Raw genomic sequence first — 16,337 nt, forward strand, 5'->3', positions numbered from 1 at the left:
TAGAAAAAATAATATGTAAATAGTGCAAACTATAAAAAACTATTAGCTTCCGAATAACAAAAGCCAGCCCAACTTAATATAGCCCAAGCAAATTGAGCTGCAAATTCAGTGCAATACTGGTGTGACCAGGTGAATGCTAAAAAGTGAAAGTGTTAAAGTGATGGATAATTAATTTAATTATAATTAAAAAAGTATCCAGATTATAAATAAGACCAATAATATACCCATATGACCAGAAGAATTATATCCCATATATAAGACCTAAAGTGCCATGTGCCTTCATAACTGGACCCACAACAAAAAGTGGTCCGAGATCATAATAATGATAATTGCAACATGAATAAATATTCTAACTAAACATATATAAAGTGCATATGGATCTAATCCATGTCATGAATTAAATTACTCCCCCTAAAATTAAAATCTATACAATCCCATAAGACCATAAAGTACACAATCAAGTCCATATATAATAAAAATAATAAATTTCCTCCGATGACATAAGGGTTTACATGGTCCCATAAGGAATCTTGACCAGACGCTTGATCTTACATGGATCCTTCTTCATCCATGGCCGTCCTTTATGTTTCACACGACATCCTAGATTTATGATACTGAAAAAAAGCCTCCTCCAAAGCATCAATGGAACCATGGTATTAGAATTATTGGGCATGGTAAATAATCTTAAAGGAATAAAAAAAGACAAATATCAATAACAGATAAAAACTTATTTTTTTAAAAAATACTATACATAAAATTATATTATTATTATACCCACCATCCCATCCCTAAAAAAGGACGCCTCTAAAATCTATAATCCTGCAATAAGTATAGCTCCAGAAAATCATATTACAAAAAAGCAGCAAATCCCAAACTCTCATTTAGGCCCCCTGGACTCATAGTACCCAAACGGTAAATCCACTTACTCTCCACCTGTGCTAGGACTTTAGATAAATCCCCCCCGCGAGGTCCTAATGTGACCTGATCAATGGCCTTTATGACTAGACCCCTAGCACTACTTCCATAGAAATGTTTAAAATGTCGGGGTAGACTTTTCAAAGAGGAATCATCTGTATTTGTTTGACCACCTTCAGTATCCCCGATATTTTTTTCTTTATTTATTTTGACTTTTTCGATGTCCCTAACATGTTCTCGGGTTCTTACCTTAAGTTCCCTGGTGGTCAGACCAATATAGATCTTCCCACAGGGACAGGTCGCATGGTAGATCACTCCGGTGGATGCACATGTGAGATGTTTACGTATGTCAAAGCATCGCGAGCCATTCCAATTCAAAAAAGTCTTTGATCTAGTATGATTATAGCATCCTTTACATAGGCCACAAGGGAAAAAGCCTGGCGATCCATTTGAATTGACCCGATTAGTAATAGTCCTCACAGATTCATAATGACTTTGGACTAATATATCCTTAAGATTGGCTGATCTCCTCGCCACGAAGGATGGTTTTGTAGGTAGTATATGCCGTAAAATCGGATCCACCAATAAAGTTTCCCAATGTTTATCAATAATGTCTTTCAAACCCCTCCATTCTTTGTTGTATGTTGAGATAAAGCGTACTTGATTAGTGTTGTCTTGCTTGACCTTACTATCAGGGGGAGTACGATATAGGAGTTGATCCCTCGTGGTTTTATTTGCTCTAAGGTATCCCCTTTTTATTGTCCTTTTGCTGTATCCTCTGTCTATGAACCTGCACGTGAGGTCAATGGCTTGGGCATTAAAATTTGTTTCATTTGAACATATGCGTTTGGCTCTTAGATATTGTCCAATTGGTATACCTCGGATTGTAGATGGAGGGTGGGATGAATCTGCGGATAAGAAAGAGTTTGTTGACGTCGGTTTTCTAAATATATCGGTTTCAATCTGTCCGTTTTTGCCCACACCCATTTTAATGTCAAGAAAGTCCATTTCCCTTCCATGTTTGAAGGTAAGTTTAATATTAAGATGATTATCATTGAGATGTTGCATCAATGTGTTTAATTCCTCAATTGATCCATCCCATATGAAGAGGACATCATCAATGTACCTCATCCAGTTATGAACCTGGTTCATTTCCTGGATGAGGTCACCATGAAAGATGTCCTCCTCCCAGGCCCCCAAAAACAGGTTGTAATATGATGGGGCACAGGAGGCCCCCATCGCCGTACCCTGTAATTGTAGGTACGTATGGGTATTGAAAGTGAACGCATTATGAGTTAGAAGGAACTCCAACAAAATCAGAATAAGTTCAACAAGTGGACCGTCCAAGGTACTGGAAGATAAAAAACGTTTGACTGCTCTTAAACCGTCCTGATGTCGAATGGACGTATATAGGGACTCCACGTCGGCCGTGACAATGACCATACTGTCCTCCTAATACAGTTGGTCCAATCTCTGGAGGGCCGACGTGGTGTCCCTAATGTATGACGGTAAGTTAGCAACCAAGGGCTTCAAAAAGTAATCTACAATGTTTGCAATCAGCTCACAGGGTCCGTCGTTACCTGAAACTATGGGACGGCCTGGTGGGTCCATAGCGTTCTTGTGGAGTTTCGGGACCAAATACAAAGTGGGAAGCTTTGGTTGGCCCAACCGGATATTATCCGCCAATTTTTTAGATACAATTCCTTGTTCGAAGGCTCTTTCAATGATGTCAATCAACAACTTCTGAAAAGAAGATACAGGATTGAAGGTGAGTCTTTTATAACAGGTTGTATCATTTAGCAGTTTGTTTGCTTGTTTTTCATACTGATCCTTCGGCCAAATTACAAGGTTCCCCCCCTTGTCCGCTGGTTTGTATACAACATCATGCCAGCTTTTGAGTTCCTCTATGGCTGCTCGTTCAATTTTACTCACATTTGAGCGACTTTTTTGGGTCTTAGACAATTTTTCTATATCCTGAGTGACTAATCTCGTAAATATGTCAATAGCCGGACATAGACTCAGAGGGGGAAACTTTTTAGATTTAGTAAATAGCCCTTGCGGGATTGTGCTTACCTCTGATGAATTATTTTCATCTTCTAGAGAAATCAAAATCTCAAGTATTTCTCTATCCTCTGTACTGAATGATGGATCTTGATCAGTGTTTTTGAAATGAAGCTTTTTTAATATGAGTTTCCTGGCAAACAAATGGACATCCTTCACAGATGTAAATGAGTCTAAATGATGCGAAGGGGAAAAGGTCAGACCCTTTTGTAATACTCTTACCTGTACCGGAGTCAAGATGTGTTTGGAGAGATTAATTACCTGATACTGGTTGTTTTTCCTCCGACTTCTCTGTGCGGAAATTTTTTCCTTCGGTCACCACTTCTAAGGTGGAAATCCTTAGTGGATTCTATATCACTGTTGGAAGCGCTGCTTTCCATTCCTGATTGACTGGATACTTCAGAGTTCCTTCTAGGTCTAAGGATCCCTGTGGATTCATTATTCTTTTGTTGCCACCGGAACACCTTGTCAGCATCATAGTCCCCTACATCCCGTAAGAATTTTTTAAGCTTGTCTTGACTAACCTTTTCTTCTAATGTGTTAATGTCAGTTTCTAGATCCTTGGACCATTTTGTGAATTGCTCACTAGACATGTCTTTTACTAATGATTTATGAAGGTCCTAGCACAGGTGGAGAGTAAGTGGATTTACCGTTTGGGTACTATGAGTCCAGGGGGCCTAAATGAGAGTTTGGGATTTGCTGCTTTTTTGTAATATGATTTTCTGGAGCTATACTTATTGCAGGATTATAGATTTTAGAGGCGTCCTTTTTTAGGGATGGGATGGTGGGTATAATAATAATATAATTTTATGTATAGTATTTTTTTTTAAAATAAGTTTTTATCTGTTATTGATATTTGTCTTTTTTTATTCCTTTAAGATTATTTACCATGCCCAATAATTCTAATACCATGGTTCCATTGATGCTTTGGAGGAGGCTTTTTTTCAGTATCATAAATCTAGGATGTCGTGTGAAACATAAAGGACGGCCATGGATGAAGAAGGATCCATGTAAGATCAAGCGTCTGGTCAAGATTCCTTATGGGACCATGTAAACCCTTATGTCATCGGAGGAAATTTATTATTTTTATTATATATGGACTTGATTGTGTACTTTATGGTCTTATGGGATTGTATAGATTTTAATTTTAGGGGGAGTAATTTAATTCATGACATGGATTAGATCCATATGCACTTTATATATGTTTAGTCAGAATATTTATTCATGTTGCAATTATCATTATTATGATCTCGGACCACTTTTTGTTGTGGGTCCAGTTATGAAGGCACATGGCACTTTAGGTCTTATATATGGGATATAATTCTTCTGGTCATATGGGTATATTATTGGTCTTATTTATAATCTGGATACTTTTTTAATTATAATTAAATTAATTATCCATCACTTTAGCACTTTCACTTTTTAGCATTCACCTGGTCACACCAGTATTGCACTGAATTTGCAGCTCAATTTGCTTGGGCTATATTAAGTTGGGCTGGCTTTTGTTATTCGGAAGCTAATAGTTTTTTATAGTTTGCACTATTTACATATTATTTTTTCTATATCAACATTTGGTATCACCTTTTACCAGTATTGTATATTTTCACGTTTTAGACAACTTCACATAGTACTCATACAGGTTTGTTGCATGCATTGTAGTGGTTGTGCGCATGCGTGATGTATCACATCACCCGGCCTTTACATAGGCGCTCCGCGTCGGGTTCATGCATTTAATTGCATGGGGCTCAAGGAGCGCCGAAGGGTAAATGCTTTTACATGGTTTGATGATGATCACCGAATGCGCCGACATCACCACTATTATGTGCATTAATATTAATATATAGATATATAATTTTGCGCTTTCGCGCTTTATAAGTGGACCATGGAGCTTATCGAGCCACAATATATATATATATGGTGTAGTATAGGTTGGTTTCTAGATCCGCATACTCTTTACACATAGCGCTGTGTGTTTTGCGGTTCACGAAGCGGGTCACTGACGTCACATTCCGTCCACTCCTTATACCCAGCGCTGTGTGTTACGCGGTTCACGAAGCGGGTCACTGATCTCACCTCCCAGTAAGGACTCACAAACATACGCACATCCGGTTTAATATTGACAGGGTTTAGACCCGCCTCTTCCTCAGGCCTCTATTGGTAGCTATGAATATAAATAGTCACACCTTCCATCCTTTGGGCACGCCCCCGGAAGAAGCTAAGGGCGAAACGCGCGTCGGGGCGAGCAGGGGAACACGCCACCACTCTCCATGTGTATATCGGCTGAATCACCAATATCAGGTAATACGCTGTGCAATCTGATCTTATAAACAGTATGATATATCATGTTTATCGGTCGTCCATGACAGCACTACGCCCTTCAGGAACAGGAAACCTACAGATACATAAGGGCGGCACCTCTCCCACGCATCAGTTGGTTTCCTGTTCCTGGAGGACAGGATTCCCTGCAGATACGACTTCGTTTCTCCTATCAATACCCAGGCCGGCTGTCCGACCCAGGTAGCGAGGGGGTCTCCTACCTCGGGCAGTGCGGGTCCCTGGAAGCGCCACGGTGGGTCCGGGTAGGGCTCCACGACAGTGAGCGGTGCAGTGTGGAGCGACGTCCGGAGGAGGTCCATCCCCAGTGGTCAGCAGGTGAGTATGTCCCCCCCCGGGGTCCGCTCTCCCCCCTGGGCCTCGGTCTTCCCCACTCTGATCCCCGTCGGTGCGGTGCAGCGCGGCGTCCTGTGTGCTCCTTTTGATTCGGGACCGGAGCTGGGGGTCGGACGCCGGCCTCTGCCGCGGTCACCGCTGGGCTGCGGCCGTGGAAGCGGCGGTGGCGTAGCGGGGGGGCGGCTGGATGGTCCGGCGGCACCGTTCCCCAGCTTCCGGGCACGTTTCTGAGCGTTCTGCCCGAAACCGGAAGTGACGCGCAGGGGGCGGGGCCAAAACCGGAAGTCAAACGCCGGCCGGTTTTTTTCTAAAAACGCCGCTGTCCTGCATGCGGCGGGGGCGGGGGGGGGGGGCGTTTGGGTGCAGGGGGGGGTGGAGCAGTCACCTGCAAGTCGGGGGGGTGGATTTGGCCACACACCTGCACTGATTCCGGATCCGGGGGAGGGCTATTTATAGCCAAACAGAATGCTGCAGCACTGCTTGTGAGCCCATCTGCAGCTATGGATGAGCCGGAAGCTGCCGTCGGTCTGCTGGAGCAGGAGCAGGACGGATCCTCGGAGAAGTCCCATGCGAACCCCCAGCTGAAGACCCGCGGACGCAGTAACCAGACCAGTCGCAGATCTAAGCAGAAGGATCTGGACCGACCCCCCAGTAATCCGGTACCTACCGCTACTGCCTGGGTAAGAGATCTTCGTGAATGTACCCTGATGCAGTCTTTTCCTATGTTTATTTCCGTAGGGGAAAAAAAGCGCTGGTAAATCAAAAAACAAGGAGTGCGCGCTATGCGCTTGCCCTTTGCCAGACGCCTACCCTAAGAGACTTTGTCAGTCGTGTGTACGGCAGACGGTAGGAAATAAATTGATGGGAACACTGATAGCGGTAGCGCCAGATAAATTACATAGCCTTTTTCTCCGCTCCCATAGGTGGCGGAAGAGTCTCCTGATTTCACATCAAGCCTTAGGGAGATTATCAGGAAGGAGGTGAAAGATTCCCTGAAATCCCTGTCCCGGGGGGAGTCTTCAAAAAGAAGAAGAGAGCCTAGCGCCTCAGAGTCGGAGTTGTCCGCTGACCCTAGTAGGGAGAATGAGTCAGACGCCTCTGTCTCCTCAGCGTCCTTTTCGGAAGAGGAGTCTAACCGGTTCTGTTTCCCATTGGACCAAATGGACAAACTTATTAAGTCAGTTAGATCCACCATGGGGGTGGCTGATGAAAGGCCAGAACTCTCTACACAGGACCTAATGTTTGGCGGTCTAGACCCTAAAAAACGTAGGTCTTTTCCGCTCAATGACAAGGTCCAGAACCTCATCAAAAGGGAATGGAAAAAACCGGAGAAGAAAGGCTCTTTTCCACCTGCCTTTAAACGCAGATATCCCTTTGAGGACCCCATGGTGAATACATGGGATAAGGCGCCGAAATTGGACGCAGCGGTGTCTAAGGCGTCTAAAAAATCATCTATCCCCTTCGACGACATGGCTTCCCTAAAGGACCCTCTCGATAAGAAGGCTGACTCATTCCTTAAAGGGACATGGGAGATGTCGGCGGGTGCCCTGAGACCTGCTGTAGCGGCGACATGTGCAGCCAGATCGATGATGGTCTGGCTGGATCAGCTAGGGTCTAAGTTGGAAGGCGGTGTTTCCAGAGACTCTATGTTGAAATTCCTGCCAACAATTCAGAATGCCGCTGCCTTTCTCGCGGACGCATCTGCGGATTCGGCAAGAATGGCGGCTAGGGCGGCCGGACTATCAAACGCAGCACGCAGGGCCCTATGGCTGAAATGTTGGCCAGGTGACCTTCAATCCAGATCCCGTCTGTGCTCTATCCCATGCGAAGGGGAATACCTGTTTGGTCCAGTCCTAGACGAACTGCTGGAGAAAGCTGGAGACGAGAAGAAAAAGTTTCCCAATCTACCAGCTACCTCTTACAGGCGTCCCTTCACAGGGAAAAGATTCTTTCGGAGGAGACCAGCCAGAGACCAGAGCAGATGGGATGAGAAAAAGAAGAAAGGTACTGGATTTATGTTTGGAGGTGGAGGACGTCAGGAGCCATCCCGTGAGGTCAAAAAACCACCCCAATGACTAGTCGCCCCGGTGGGAGGTAGACTATCTGCCTTCTACCCGGCCTGGTCCAAAATCTCCAGTAGTGATTGGATTTTGGGGTTAATAGCTACGGGTCTGCGGCTAGAGTTCTCCTCCATCCCTCAGAACTTCTTCAGAGTTACCCCACTCAGGTCCTCTCCAGCAGAACAGGCGGCCCTGGAAGCAGAAGTTCACGACCTGCTCAGTAAGAATGTCCTGTCAGAGGTTCCGGAAGGAGAACAGGGTAGAGGATTCTACTCTCCTCTATTTCTAATAAGTAAACCTGATGGCTCCTTCAGAACAATTATTAACCTTAGGGCTCTTAATAATTTCCTGACCGTCCAATCATTTAAGATGGAAACTATTAACACCGCAATAAAGCTGCTGTTTAAAAACTGCTTTATGGTAGTATTGGATTTGAAGGACGCCTATTACCATATCCCCATTTATGCAGGTCACCAACGATACCTGAGGGTGGCGGTAAGGTTGGATGGGGTAATCAGACACTTCCAGTATAGGGCCCTCCCCTTTGGTATATCGGTCGCCCCTCGAGTGTTTACCAAAGTTATGGCGGAGGTTATGGCTCACTTGCATGAGTCCAACATTCTAATAATCCCCTACCTGGACGATCTCCTTATCGTAGGTAAAACGGCGGATCACTGTCTGGAACAGTTACATAAAGTGATGTCTGCTCTGGAGCGTCTGGGGTGGATGCTAAATGTCAAAAAATCACGCTTACAGCCCATGACGGTGCAGCGATTTTTAGGCCTGACCCTGGATTCCCAGGTTCAGGAATGCCGTTTGCCTCAAGAGAAAATTGATCGCCTGCACCTTCAGGTGCTGAATGCCTCTAAAAACCCCACCATGTCCCTTAGAAGAGCCATGTCTCTGTTGGGCTCTCTCTCGTCCTGTATTCCAGCGGTCCGATGGGCCCAGTATCATACGAGGATACTTCAGGGCGAGGTGCTGTTACAACAAAAAAGGTTGGGGGGATGTCTGGAGAGCCTGATGACCCTATCCCAAGACGCTATTATATCCCTCGGATGGTGGCTAGTCCAAGAGAACCTGTCCACAGGGGTCCCCTGGGAATATAATGTAACTCGTATAGTCACCTCGGACGCTAGCCCTTCTGGATGGGGGGCTCACATGGGGGATACATTGATCCAGGGGCTTTGGGATCAGGATCAGATAGAAATGTCTTCCAACCTAAAGGAGTTAACGGCTGTGGAACAGGCAGTTAAATCACTCCTTGTCTATCTACAGGGCCACCACGTGCGGGTATTCTCGGACAATCGGGTCGCCGTGGCATACATAAATCACCAAGGCGGGACTCGTTCCAAATCCCTAATGTGCGTAGCAGATCGTCTATTCCATCTAGCAGAGCAACATCTTCTCTCATTGACGGCTCTTCACATAAGAGGGGCAGAAAACACTACAGCGGATTTCTTAAGCCGCAACACATTGAGGCAGGGGGAGTGGTCCCTGAACGACTCCATCTTCAACCTCATCGTGGAAAGATGGGGTCAACCAGAAATAGACCTGTTTGCCACAAAAGAAAACAGGAAAGTGGCACAATTCTGCTCTCTCAACCCCAGAGAAAATCCTCTGTCAGTAGACGCCCTCCTCATAGACTGGAACTTCAGGCTAGCCTACGCCTTTCCTCCCCTGTCTCTACTTCCTCTGGTGGTGAGGAAAATCAGGAAGGACAAAGCCACAGTGATAATAATTGCCCCCTTCTGGCCCAGAAGGACGTGGTTTCCATGCCTGAGGGCTATGTCGATATCCGACCCATGGGTCTTGCCAGACATCCCGGATCTCCTGTCCCAGGGCCCAGTCTACCATCCTCGGGCGGTTGGCCTTCATCTGACGGCGTGGATTTTGAGCGGGCGCTGTTAAAGGATAGGGGGTTCTCTCCGGGCCTCATTAACACTCTACTGAAGAGCAGAAAAATAATCACCACAAAGATTTATGTTAGGATCTGGAAGAGGTTCCTTCAAAACTCGGGGGTAATAGCTGGTCAGTCAATACCAATAGACCAGATTTTAGAATTCTTACAGAAAGGGTTAGATATGGGGTTATCCCCAAATACACTTAAAGTGCAGGTATCAGCCTTAGGGGCCCTCTTTGGCTGCAACATTGCTGAGAATCACTGGGTCAGCAGATTCATCAGAGCGACAAAACGGTCCAGGCCAATGGTGAAGAATAGGGTCATGCCATGGGACCTGAACCTAGTCCTCTCAGCCATGACAGAGGCCCCATTTGAGCCAATTGCATCAGCCTCTATTAAAAATGTATCACTTAAAGTAGCCTTCCTGGTGGCCCTAACATCGGCGCGTAGGATAGGCGACATCCAAGCATTATCCAGGGTTCCCCCTTACATGCAGCTTAGGGATGATAGAGTGATACTATCCCCTGATCCAGCATATCTTCCTAAAGTAGTGTCCAGGTTCCACAGAACACAGGAAATAGTTCTTCCATCCTTCCTCCCCAATCCTACTAACGATAAGGAAAGGAAGCTACACACTTTAGATGTAAAAAGATGTATCCTGGAATATCTGGCAGTAACTGATCCCTGGAAGATAGATAACGCCCTATTCGTGTCCTATCAGGGTAGTAGGAAGGGTCACAGGGCATCAAAATCTACTTTAGCTAGATGGATCAGGGAGGCTATCTCGCTGGCATACATCTCAAAGGGCAAGCCGGCGCCTGAAGGTCTGAAAGCGCATTCCACTAGAGCTATGGCGGCTTCGTGGGCGGAAAGATTGGAGGTGTCGATCGACCAAATTTGTAAGGCTGCTACTTGGTCTTCTCCACACACATTCTATAACCATTATAGATTGAACTTGGGTGCCTCTTCTGACCTTTCGTTTGGTGTAAGGGTGCTGCAAGCTGTAGTCCCTCCCTAGTTAGTTACACTCTGTAATTCTCTCCGTAGTGCTGTCATGGACGACCGATAAAGTCTTAGTTACTCACCGGTTAACGGTGTTTTTCGGAGTCCATGACAGCACCTGTACATACCCTCCCGTCTTCTTAAGTTCTGGGTGTACACCTCTTCCTTTATTTATATAATTCACGGGTAGTGAATAGTTAGTTATTTGTATCATTGTTTATTATGTATGCTATTAACCTTGGTGGTCCTCTTGTGCTCTGTAAACCAACTGATGCGTGGGAGAGGTGCCGCCCTTATGTATCTGTAGGTTTCCTGTTCCTGAAGGGCGGATCCCCTCTCTCCGTAGTGCTGTCATGGACTCCGAAAAACACCGTTAACCGGTGAGTAACTAAGACTATTCAATTGATGCTCTGGATAGCGCCATCTTATTCATTGGATTGGATTATAGAATATACCTTTTGCACTAGTCGTACTAATTCTGTTGTACTGTGGAATACATGTGCTCCAACACTTCAGTTAGACTTTTTATGCAGTACCCTTGTATAGATTTATGCTGGAAACCTATGGGAGCATTATTATAGATATACCCTAATTGGGATATTGAATTTATATATGCATATGCACCTTATATAACCAGCTTGGATAAACAAGAGGACACTGTATACCATGATATTTTGTGTACTTTTTCAGTATATTTTATAATATATATTGGGGTGGTGACCCATTGTTTCCCTGGGTACTCTTTGGATTTTTTGTCCTGTACTTTTTTATCTTTTATATGTTCTAATAAAATTGATTTGTAACGTTGAAATAATTTTGGTTCTCTTCTTTGGAGCCTGGGGAAACACCCAATGAGTCTCCTATGGGTTGTTATTTAGATCTGATAAAGTAGTCATGTCATGGTCGTTGTTCGACCATGAACTGTTTATTTTTTTCATTGACTGTTAAATGGTCACTTCATTTTGGGGGACAATAACTTTTTCCCTTTCAAAATCCAACAGTAATTATAACCAGGTAACACTTCCATTCTGCAACATCTAGTGTTTGATAATCAATCAAAAACCTGTGATGGATGCTATCCCATGTGGTTTTTGGTCACTCATTCTGGCCTTCATCACCTCTCCATTTTCTATGGACCTTCCCTCAAATTTGTCCTCTTTCATCCAACACACAGAGCTCTCTCAGTGCTCCCGATACCATCAGGCTCTAGCAGCTGCCCGTGTGCAAATCTGTAGATAAAATCCACAAATAATCATGTTCATATGGACTTACCCTTACATTGTCTGTATCAAAAGTTGTGACACCTGTGTCTGTCCTAGACACGGGTCTACAACGCTAGTCCTGTGTGGGACTGAAGGCTATTACAGATCCTGAAATGCTGCTGTCCATTGCCAGTTATAGTTAAGCTTGCCCTGGTTCAGTCCTCTGTTGTCAGCCCTTGCTTAGCCGGCTTGTATTCCTGTGTCAGGCCTCGGCCTGTATTTTGACCATCCTTCAGCCTTGTGATTCTGTCCCTTTTGGGTTTCCTGACAGTTTTTATGCAACTTCCAGATTACCTTCTGCCAGATCATTCCACTGGCCAGCAGCATACTTCGTGGCCCCATGTGCCCTTGTGTAAATCCAAATCCCTGTATGGGGATTAAAGGGAGAAGACTGGGGCAATCCTTGGTATTCGTCAACTAGAATGCGAAGTCTGATGGTGAAAGCCCTATTAAGAGCTGCCCAAAACAGTGCCCCCATAACCATGTATGAATTGAGTTCTTTGAAGCTTTTGATTTTCCTCAAATATTTCATAAATCAGAAGTTCTGACAGAATTCCTAAATGAGGCCAATATTTATTAGGCAACATATATAAAATTGTTAGGACTCTTAACATGCATCCTGCTGCGCAAGACGCAGTCTGCAGCCTCACCTGTGCCCTAAATCTGAATCGTGCATTTCCAGCAATCTTGAATTACCGAATTGTGAGCAGTGAACACCATTATGTGATACGGGATTACAGAAGTCACTGCTGGCAAAAAGGGATTTGCCTTCCTCTTTTCTCTGTTTCCTCTATCTTCACCTTTCCTCTCTAATTCACCACAACGTATTTTTAAGCAACACTTGATTCTAAACTATGCAATCGATATTATAACTATTTTACCTTCCATATAGATAAATATTGTATTATTAATACTATTGTGTATCTGTTTCTTTGAAAAACTATTTTTTTTCCTTTCTAGTATATATTCACATTTCATTGTATATTATAGTCTGATGAACGTCGATATTTGTGACAGAAACAATACTTTATTGGGATTGCTTCACTAAATAAATATCTTCTACAATTCTGTTAGAGTGCCAGATTCTATTTTCTATTTGATTAAGGAGTGGTATCCTATCCGATCACTTGATTCTTTCACGGCGTGACGAGCATCCTTATCTATAATGTCTCCACACTTGGTGGTCGCTGTGGGATACTATTCAGCCCATCGGATCCGGGGGGAGCTGCAGGGGACTAATGTTCGTAGACACCATCCAAGGGCTCCACAACCAGGGAGGCATATACTGTAGATAGATCCAGCATAGATGAGGCATACACAGCAGGTTTAGGATGCCACTATGTCCAACCCACCAGCTCGCCCTTAGGAAAAGGACCAGGAGAAGGATGATCAGAATCCTATCATATTTAGCTAATTAAGCATTTAATCTTAGATATGCCAGACATCTATTTTCAAAAGGCCAGGAGACATAGGCTTTTGTCTGAACGTCGACTATTGAATTTATGTGTTTTTTTTGGTGGGTCAAGAAGCACTGACTGTTGTTATATGAGTCTGGACATTGACTCTTGGACTTGATGTTTGTGAATTGTTGAATGTCTGCAGTTTACCTCTTATATCAGCTCCTACAGGTTATTGTCTGCTATCTTTGGAGGATAGGGATGCAGGGTCATTGAACAATCGATGTTTGCTAATATGTTAATTACCCATTGTACCAGGTCATGCAGTTTGTTGACCTGCAGACAGTGAAGGACAAACTATGCAAATTGATTAAATACTCAAACAATCCTGTGGAAAACTGCCTGAATAACAGCTGTGAACTAAAAAAGAAAGATCTACCTCTGTTTTCAGGGGAGACTTTATAAAACAACAGACAGGACACCATGGCTCCATAAAAGAGAGAGACTCCACGGAACAGCAGCCAGGGCACCATGGCAAGGGGAACACAGATTTGACATTCTAGAGGATGCCAGCTTAAGGACCTCGACCATAGCTGGAGGAATACTGATCTGCTCCATTGACCATCACCCATGGAGACATTTGGGAAGCCAGGTTGGGACCCACCAGTCACCTGGCCCAATGGATACTTTTAGGGAAGCCAGGGTGGGACCCTCTTGTCACCTGGCCCCATGGATACTTTTGGGGAAGCCAGGTTGGGACCCTCTGGTCACCTGGCCCCATAGATACTTTTGCGGAAGCCAGGCGGGGACCCTCCAGTCACCTGGCCACGTGCCTCAATGAACTGTCAGCTTTCTAAGCTTGTTGTTACCTCTTCTCTGTGGGTGCCCACCCAAAGCGGGTTGTCACTGGTGGGGATAGTCGTTCCTGGAAGCTCCGTAGTCACAGCTGCTCTAATCACGGTGAGTCAGCGGAAGGGTGAGAATCTATCATTTTGCACCATCTTTGGTATTTTGCTGGGACTGCTCTATATGTTATTGTTTGTTGGTGGTTCAATAAAATATTGCCACACTGTTTTACCCTCACCCTGTTTTCTCTGTGTAGTATTATGTCCATGGGAAAAGAAAGCGGACGTTCAGTGGGATGAGCCAGAGCTCACGCAGTTTCAGGCCAGTGGATGAGAGCAGCCACTAACCTCTGTGTCTTCACACCGGTACTTATCTCTTCTGTCTGTCGCTCTGGAACTCCCGCCGGTGCACTCTTTATCTTATGCATTCTGTCTCATCTAGGCCTGTTACCTATTGGAGCTATAAACTCTGGTTTATAAATTGCTAGCTGTCCTCTCATAGGACCCATCTCCGATCGATCACTCTGTACTCTCGGTCACTTCTCTCTCTCAACTGGCTCACACTATCTGTCCTCGTGGTCTCCTCACACTTTAGGGACACCCACGCCATGCAACTCTGCTGAACAATCAGACCAGAAGTCCTATCTATCGCATTCCAGGAAATTCTCCCTCTGTCCCTTCACTTGAGCCCCTCATACTCTGGTCTAGCCCCAACTGTTAACCCTAACTGTCCCTGTTAACTGTTGCTGGGCAGAATACAGCTTCTTAACCAACAATACAGATTATTACAGGTACAAACATCAGAACACATCGCATCATTGCACACGTCTTCAAGGGGGAACGTGGGCAGCATTTCTATTTCCTTACACAGCAAGTGTGAGAAGCAAACTGGTCCACATGAGTCAATATTCTAGTAGTGATTCCATGATGATTTGCTTCTGAAAGCCAAAGGAGGTCCAACGTGTTACTTTATGGAGGGCTGTAATAAAATGACAATTCAATGTATACAGACTATCATATCTACTAATGTCAAAAAGCTTCTATTTAATAAAAAAGTATTTTTAAGCCTAAACTAGATTTTCAGTTACTGAATTGATATATCAGACATTGAATGAGCCAATACCACCAGTGCAAAATATAGGCGATAACTGGCATCCAGGCAATAATCACAGTCACAAGATGTTCTTGACCTTATTTTCAGAGACACAGCACATTTGTAATTAGTAGCATCTTCTCGTATCAACTTTTCATGGTCGTAACTCGTCGTAACTAAACATATTGTAATGACAAAAGAATCAAAGCTGAATCTGACACCTGATGAAGATCTCTCTTAGAAAGAAAAAACGTTGGGAAAGCTTTCAAAAATACTTTATTGCACAAGATGTATTGAGACTGGGAAAATATTCTAAAATTCCATGTTATCCCTGGATGAGGAGTCAATACTCTTGCATTTAACACACTATTCCCTATGGCATCATAGAAAAGGCTTTGTATACCTATAAAAATGTTGAATTCAGTGCTGCCCTTTTTCAGCATTTTGCGGCTGATGCAATTGCAGTGATACAGGCACATTCTGGTATGGGTCCATTTTTGCCAGACCCTCTCTGTCTTTGCCCTGCCAGTGAAATCTCTGCTTCTTTGCTCTTAGGAGATGCTGTGTTAAATAGGAGATCATTGTTGCTATTGTAGATTCACCTTCCTGTGCTGTGTGCTAAAGCTGAGTGTTTGTAGTGACGTTGGTGTGGAGTATTCTGTTGTACGTGTGTGTATTTTTCTCCTGGTCCCTATTTCTCATTTAGTTTATTCCTCCCAGTCCCTATCCTCCTTCCTATGATTGGTTGGTGCCTTAGTATGAAAGAGGGTTTCTGTTATCCCTGTTTTGTCTAGTGTGTCTTGTTCATGTTACATTTCTGTCCTAGGCTCCATGGGATGAGGGAGGGGACAGACCAGAGATTAACATGATCATAGTGAGTTCAGGGACTCGGGCCTCTCTACCATCAAGAGTACCCCCAGGACCGGGATAATTAGGGTCCCAGTTCTAGGGACAGTTTGAGGCCCCCCCTCCCCTACCTAAGACTGTGGCAGTGTGACAATATAATCATGTTTAGTACTCGGAATCATGTTCATGTGATATGACACTAAGCACTCCATATTCTTCTGATAGGCACTGGATCATTACTGTAGTTCTGCACTTTGCTTCTTATACCCTGATCCACGTGTTT

General features: G+C 44.3%; 1 long non-coding RNA gene across 1 annotated transcript; it reads right to left on the reverse strand.

The window, feature by feature from the left end:
* Nucleotides 1-1,219: 1,219 nt before the first annotated feature.
* LOC143793074 (uncharacterized) lies at nucleotides 1,220-3,111 on the reverse strand. The gene is made up of 3 exons (XR_013220046.1): nucleotides 2,989-3,111; nucleotides 2,496-2,658; nucleotides 1,220-1,823 (listed from the first exon to the last, which is right to left on the reverse strand). It is a non-coding gene; the product is annotated as an uncharacterized LOC143793074 (long non-coding RNA).
* Between the last annotated feature and the right edge of the window lie 13,226 nt (nucleotides 3,112-16,337).

This window comes from Ranitomeya variabilis, chromosome 1 (assembly GCF_051348905.1).
Source record: "Ranitomeya variabilis isolate aRanVar5 chromosome 1, aRanVar5.hap1, whole genome shotgun sequence".
NCBI classification, from domain to species: domain Eukaryota; kingdom Metazoa; phylum Chordata; class Amphibia; order Anura; family Dendrobatidae; genus Ranitomeya; species Ranitomeya variabilis.